This window comes from Ictidomys tridecemlineatus, chromosome 4 (assembly GCF_052094955.1).
Source record: "Ictidomys tridecemlineatus isolate mIctTri1 chromosome 4, mIctTri1.hap1, whole genome shotgun sequence".
Classification (NCBI taxonomy): domain Eukaryota; kingdom Metazoa; phylum Chordata; class Mammalia; order Rodentia; family Sciuridae; genus Ictidomys; species Ictidomys tridecemlineatus.
The window spans coordinates 130540834-130548848 of NC_135480.1; positions in this window are offsets into that span (position 1 = coordinate 130540834).

An 8015-nucleotide genomic window follows, 5' to 3' on the forward strand; every position below is an offset into this window, starting at 1 on the left:
GGCTTGAAGTGAGGAAGAATATCATAGCGGAAATGTGTGGCAAAGAAAAGTTGTTCAGGTCACAGACGCCAGGAAGGAATCAGAGAGAGAGGGCGGGGAGAGAGAGAGAGAGAGAGAGAGAGAGAGAGAGAGAGAGAGAGAGAGAGAGAGAGAGAGATTGATTTTGAAAAGCCAGGTGCAAGACATATTCCCCTAAGGCAGACCCCCAGTGACCTACTTCTGTCAGCCATGCCCTCCTTGCCTGTAGTTTCCACTTTGTAGTCCATTCAAGTTTTAATCCATCGAAAGTGTTAATGCACTGATGAAGTTACAGCCCTCATGGTCTAGTGATTTCTCCTCTGAACAGTCCTACATTGCCTAACACCTCACATTGGGGATCACCTCACATTCATCCACAACATATGCTTAAATTAATAAGGCAAAAGTATATTTCAATTGGCCTTGAAGATCACAGAAATTGCAGAATAAACAAATTAATGTAGAAAAAAGCAGTGATAGCTTTCATGTTACTTGATTTTATTAAGAAAAATAAGAGAATAAATAATTTGAGGGGATTTTTGAAAGTTCTTATTTTTATTTTTATTTTCTGCAGTCTGGTTTGCTTTTTTTCTTCTCCCCATATTAAATTGAGTATTTAAAAAGTTGACTTGGAGTCCTAGAAAAAATAATGATCTCAATTTGCTATATGGATATTTATTGAGCAGCTGCTGGATGTCAAGCACAGAGATAGACATTGGATGTATCAGAGGGCAAGTCAGATATGGTCTCAGCCCTCATAGAGCTTATTGTGTAGTGAAGGGAACAAAATGTGCAAAGAAAATAAAACGTCTCTATTTTTATAAGACTATAACAGAAAGAATCTGTAGCAAGTTAAGTTGGTATCAAATAATGTAAAATACATGTCATGGAAAGCCTCTTTACTTTAAGTCTAAACATTTGGAGAATTGTGATAAAGCATACATAATATAAAATTAGCCATTTTAACTTTGCGATTCAGTGGCATTGAATGCATTTGGAATGTTTGCAACAATCATCACTTCCAGGACTTTCTCATCATCCCAAACAGAACTCTATTTCCATAAAACAATAATTCTCATTTCTCTCTTCTTTGAGCCTCTGGTAATCTCTATTCTACTTTCTATGAATTTGCCTCTTCTAGGTATTTCATGTAAGAATGTGCAATATTCGTCATTTTATATCTGGCTTAATTAGTATTCTAGATTGATTAATTTTATAGAATGTTATCAGAATTCCATTATTTTTGTAACTGAATAATATTGTGAGTATGTGTGTGTGTATGTGTGTGTGTGTGTGTGTGTGTGTGTGTGTGTGTGTTCATACACATTGCATGATGATTTGAGTGTATCCTCCAAAACCCATGTGATGGAAACTTAATTTCCATTGCAACAATTTTGGGAGAAGTTTAGGTCATGAAGGCTCTGCTCACATGAACAGATTAGTGCTGTTTTATTAAAAAAATAATTTTTTAGGAGTGTATTCACCCTGTTCTGTTTTTAGGCCATGTGAGACATGCTATTTCTCCTCTCCTGAGGTGTACAATGCAGCAGCACCATTTTGAAACCAGAGATTGAAACTGCCAGTACTTGGTCTTGGAGTTTATCATACTTGGAATTTTTTGAGTTTCTTGAATTTGTAGGCTTCATATCTTTTAGCCAATTTAGGAATTTTGGGTCATTTTTTCTTCAAATAGTCTTTGTTTCTTGTTCTCTGTCTTGTAAATTAAAATACTCCTATAATGTATCAGGATTGGTCCATTTGATGGCATCTTTCGAGTTCCTTCATTATTTTTCTTTCCATTCCTCAGACTTGATAATGTCCAATTTTCTATCTCCAACTTAGGTAATTATTAATTCTGCCTGTTCACATTTTATGTTGAATCTCTCTAAAGAACTTTTTCACTTCTTACATTTTTCATATCCAGAATTTCTATTTGATTCCTTTTCAAAATCTCTTGATTTTGTCATTTTGTTCACACTTGTTTCTGTGATTTCATTAGATGTTTGCTCATGTTATAAGCATATTTAAGATGGTTGTTATAAAGTCTTTAGCTAGTAAGTGTGGCCTTTTGTTTCCCTCATGGATGGTTTTTGTCAATTTATTCTGTTTTTGGAATAAGCCACTTGCTCTTGTTTTTTCCCAAACTATTTTTGAAAAAAATTATTCCATGTTATGTAGGATCACTCATGTCTCTGTGGTCAGCTAATATTTTGACAGAGATTTGAGTACCAGAAACTCTTCCTATCTCTACAGATTGGATCGGTGCTTAGAAACCTCTTCAGCACTTAGCTAGGCTTCTTATGAGTCAGCAATAATCTTAAAGTAAATGTTTAAGGTCTTCTTAGTTTTTTTTTTTTTTTTTGAGCATGCATCTTTCCTGAATGTGTGTGGCTTTTAAAATTCCTCCATACTCATGAATGCTTTTCAATGTCTTAATTTTCCAAAGAGTGTCACTTCAGTTTTTCTGGACTTAGATGTCCTGTTGTTTGTCTCCACTTGTATTCTCTTGCCTGGACATGTGCAGGTCGATAGTCACTTTTCAGCTTTTAAAAGCAATGCTCACTTTTCCTGCCTAAGGTCCAGCTGAATAAAACAGTGATGATTACCTTGAACCTGTATTTTGAATATTTCTCAGAAAAGCTACAATAATTTAAATTTTGCTCTGCTCCTTCCAGTTTAAAGGTAGGGGACTGAGAAGGAGTACACTGCCTAAAGACCAAAACCTACCATGCCAAGGAGGAAATGGGACAAGGACATGTAAAAACGCCATGAAATTTTCTACCATTTTGAAGATGTCTTTCTTTCTTTTTTAATTAGATATTGACTTGGTAGCTGTAAACTTTGACTATTTTCCAGAGCTCTGATGAAGTTGGTTCAAACAGTCTCTACTTGGGTTTTTCTCAATGTTCTTTTGGTAATGAGAACACAGAGCTTCCTAGGCACCACTTCATAGACATCACTTGAACAAATCACAGCTCTACTTTTGATGAAGCTATTCTTGCCCACTGCAACTAGACCAGGTACATTCTTAACTACAAAGGTGAATTCCAAAAGTTCAGCCTCAAAACTCACTCCAAAATGAATTCTATAATATCAATAATATGTAATATGTTGGAATAATAATTCCTCTGATTTACTAACACTTTATTTTGTTAAAAAAGTAGACATATTTGGGGAGCTAGATATGTTTAAACATTACACAATGCATACACATGTGGAAATATCACATGGCACCCTTTAATATGTACAATTTTGTGTTATGTATCAGTTTTAAAAATTAAATATATAAAATAAATTGATAAAACAAATGTAAGCCACCGTAGCTTACTGGCATTATCATTATCAACATAGTTTGTAATTAACTTGCTATTAATTACCTCATAATTATACCACACACACCCATATTAACCTGGAAGCTAATTTTAAATACATACAATTAATTTCAAAATAAATGAATTTCAGATGTTTTTCTTCCATTATTATTTGAGACTCTTCAGTTATATTTCTCTAAATAAATGAAGATGACCTTATTCCATCCTTATTATACTCTGTCTGGATACAGCCATATTCTTCCCAACTTTTCTGAAGTAATAAAAATAAATGTTCCTGTAATCCACTCTCCTTAAAATTGTCTTTGAAAGATCTTTACCAGAATTTTATGTATGTGGACTTAAAAAAAAAACTATGGAATTTGATCAAGAAGTTTTCCCTCACTTTGCATTTAATAAAGTATCTTTCTTTCAAGCTATTGTTCAAAGACAAAAAGAAATGGTAAGAAGTGTCAGAGGTCTGGGAAGTGTCCCCCTTTATCTTCTTAGGAAGCCAATTTTCACTGAAGAAGAGAAGGCAAAGATCTAAAGCTATTTATGTTCACAGGGGCACCCCACCAGGCCAGGTGAGACAAAAGCATAGTGAAGGGTAGATTTCTGCAGATTGACTGTGAGGTCAAAAAAGAAGATCAAAATTTTGGCTAGAAGAATACTGTCTCTACTTCCGCACTGTGTAGAATTATGTAGAAATTGATTTCAATACAGAATTCTCTGACATCTTCCCCTATTTTTAAAAATGCTGCAAAGTCTAATGCTTGGGGAAGCAGAGTAGGAAAAATACATAATTGTCCTAAATTTCTTTCCCTCACTGGGGCCCTCGAGGTGCTGGTTAATAAATGGTTCTTCACTTGTGTACCAGCTGGAATTGCTCAGGGCATTTCCAAAGAGTCCACCCACCTCACATTAGTCAGCAGCTTCCTATGAGAGAAACCTTTACTTTACCTCACTGAGGGATTATTCAGCCTTATAAAACACACCATATTCCCCTTCCCAGTAGGACATTTAATTAGCCCCCATTGATTCACCAGGCAAAGCAACCAATAAGAAGGTTTTTGGCTTTTCATTGTGGCCCTAGGTTATCCACCCACTTCTTGGTATTTTGAATTTTTTTCGTTCAAGCTCTACTCTATGTTTCCACAGTAGAGAGAACAGAAATAAATAAATTCTGCAGGCAACCCAGCAGCACTGTTCAACCAACTGTGAGGTATAAGCTGAACTACCTGCTGGAGAGGCGGGAGAACTAAGGGCGGATCTTTGGCAGAGCAGGGGGTGCAGAGAGCTATGTTGGCATCATTGCTCTGGACTGCTTCAGGGAGGCTTCCAGGGCAGCCCTCCTGTTAACCTGAGGTGGCAGCACCTTCCCGCATGCTACCTAGAGGGTGGTTTTCCTGTTCAGAAGACTCTATTTTCTATGATTTATAGTCTAAACTAAATTCCAAAGCTAAATTAGGGAAATAATGTGTGCCCATGAGTACACATTGATCTTTGATTTCATTTTATCTGGGCTGTTGGCAATTATCAGACTGATACCTCAATTTTATCATTGAAGGGAAAAAAATGCATCTCTAAGTCTTCAGTAGTAAAACACAATGTATGACCCAGTTTCTGTAACAAGGTTGAGACACTGGCTGGACCAAACCCTGAAAAGCCTTTTCTCTCCCTCACTGTCAGTGTTTGTTTCCAAATTCATAAACAATAGGAATTTATGAACTCTCCACATCTCTGCTAGTAGATTTCTTAAATGATCTCACTTTATATTTGTAATTACTGTGTGTAGTAGATGTGACTAGTCCTTTTCCTAGTCATTTAGTACATAGCAGGATTTCAATAAACACTTGGTAAAAGAGAAAAGCTAAATGGATGAACAATTGCATTTACAAATAGGTAAAACTAAGTGACTTCTTCATAATCAGAACTGGATTATGTAAACTGAACATTTTATATATTGAGTTAAAAAAAATAGTGGTAAGGAGGGGCAATTACATGACAATGACCTAAGCCAGTCTGCTTACACTCCTGGGGATCAATCCTTACTGAGTGGAGAACACAGGACTGTACAGTATCCAGATAGTGAGGCTGCCCCCACAATGTGAAACCCCTGTCTGCAGCTTCCTTTTCCTTATGCATGAGAGGGTGAAGTTGCTTGTATAAACCTTCAAGTCAACAATCCTCAAACCATCTAGAGTGTAGTAAGTATCAGACCTAGGTATGTCTTTCTCCCAGAAAATACTAAAGCCCTTGAGCTGAAACTACTTTAGATATTGCCACTCTTGGAAAAAGATGAGAGAAAAATTGCTGGACTCCCATCCAGGACCCTCCAGTGGGTGAGTTCTCCTTTGGTACTACTTATGGGAAGTGATTGTTCCTTAGAAGGCAGCTGTCTGTCAACCATTATCTATTTAGATATTCCTACATACCCCTGAAAGCAGGAATGTTCCAGGAGCAGGAAAACCCTCCAAGGACTCCAGCTTGCTCCTCCTTCTCGTTTGGCATTCATCTCTGGACAACTGTCCTGCCAGGGAGATCCTAAGGACAAGCTTCTTCCTTTCTACCTTACTTAAGACACACATGAACTGATTTGCACCCACTGAACAAAAGACACCATTTTAAAAGAGACCTTGATCAGAGGCATGTGTTATATTTTTTCTCCAGTCTAGTTTTCCAACCTTTAACCTATGTAAAAGAGAGTAAACCAGCATTCAACTCACAGAGCTCGGTGTCTTAAACATACATTTATTTCAATAACATTTTAGTGCCACCTATTGACAGGGCATTGTGTGCTTGCTATGTCCTGGGACATTATGTTAAAAAGAACTTCACAGTCTCTGCCTTCAAGAGATGCATAGTCTGCAAGGATACTTGACAAGAGTCAAGAAAATCCAAGTGTATTAGGTGTTGCAAAGAGGGGCAGGTTGTTAGGAACATAACTATATCCTAGTACTTCAAGATATTTAATTCTTTGAGAGAATTAGGGCCCTAAGATTTTGTCAATCCAGACCTTTATTTTTCTTTCCAGATGCCTAATGAAGACATGAAGAGGACTCTAAGACAAATGGTTGTACTTTCTAATACCATATGGTCAGCAAGATCTGTCAGTCTTTAGCTACACTAGTATTAGAATGGGTCTCATAACTTTCTGAAACTTGTCCATATGAAAATTAGATCCAGGAGTGAAAACATAAAAAGACAAAACTCGGAGTGACCTGATGGTACCAGCTAGATACTACATGACACTTTTATAAGTTAATGATAGAACAATAATGGGAAGCCATGAACATCAGACCAACTTATGTTGTTTGTATTATCTACAAGTCTCTAATTTTTATTACAAAGTTAAAATCTGGCATATAAATTATATAATACCTATTTGATTTCAATTTCTCCCTGCTTTGTTCTCCAAAATGCATGCCAATAAAACAACTGGACCAAAACAACATATAGCAGAAAGAATGGTAGCTTTGAATTTGGACAAATTCTAGCTTCACCCCTTAGTAGCTGTGTACCTTTGAGCCTTTGAAGTGGAGAATAAAATTACTCAGCACATCAAAGGTCCCAAATCTATTGTATGGGAAGCACCTCCCACCATTAAGCTATTGGACCTACCCTAGGAGCACATGAGAGCTGGTCTGTACCAAGCTGTCCATCTGCATGAATGAGGTAGAGCAGAAAGCATAACCTCACTGGAGGCCACAGCTGCCAAGCCACTCATGATACCCAACTTTTAATGCAGATAAATGCCATGACAGATCAGTTATTAAATATATAAAGTATACTATGCTGTATGAATCTTTGTTTCCCATAGCTCTCTCTTGGATTAAGCTGATTTTTGAGACAGGTTTGGAAAATTAAAGGCCGAGAAAGGGTAAACATAGAAGACTAGCATATGGCATTATAAATGGGTGATATGTGATCTAGAGTGTGGATTAAATCAGAGAATACAGTGTATAGAAATCAGAGTTCACCTTCCTTCCTCCCTCCCTCCCTCTCTCCCTTTCTTCCTTCCTTCCTTCCTCAGACAGTGGCTGCATACTGTGCTCCAGGGAGAGTACTGAGTGATGGGGGATATAAATGAATAAAAATATTTTCCCTGACCCTTAGGAGCTCTAAAATTTTCTTAGATTTATGTCAACCCTGAAAATAGTGGTATTTTCTTGGAGTTCTTGGCCTAAATGTGAGATTCTTAAAGTGCATAGAAAAATTGAGCAAATGATTAGAGAGAGATTCCTGTGTATAAATATGTTCCAGGTTTCATAGGAATTACCCAGCCTTCTTCTTCTTGTGAGTTCTTAACCATAGAACCATAGTCTGCTCCCCTGTCTCCTTAGTTTTCCATCTACAAGGTAATTGAAAATAGTTGTTCCCTATACAGGTGATAGTAGCCATCACCATTATTGCTTATTCCTTGCTATGGCCCAAATGTTTCTAAATATGTCCCATGGACACTGTAGGAAAGCTTTCTTCATGTTACTTAGGCAAATAAAATTCCAAATGACATTCATTATACAAAACCAAAGAAACAGGATAAAATGCATTTATTGGGTAAGTAAGAATTGAATTCCCATAGTAACTGAGGTAGTTCTGTGAGCTATACATCTAAACACAGTGCTTTTAGGAAAATCTTTCTCTTCCCTTCATATTAGTCCTGGTGGGTTTCACAGAGAAGGCAAA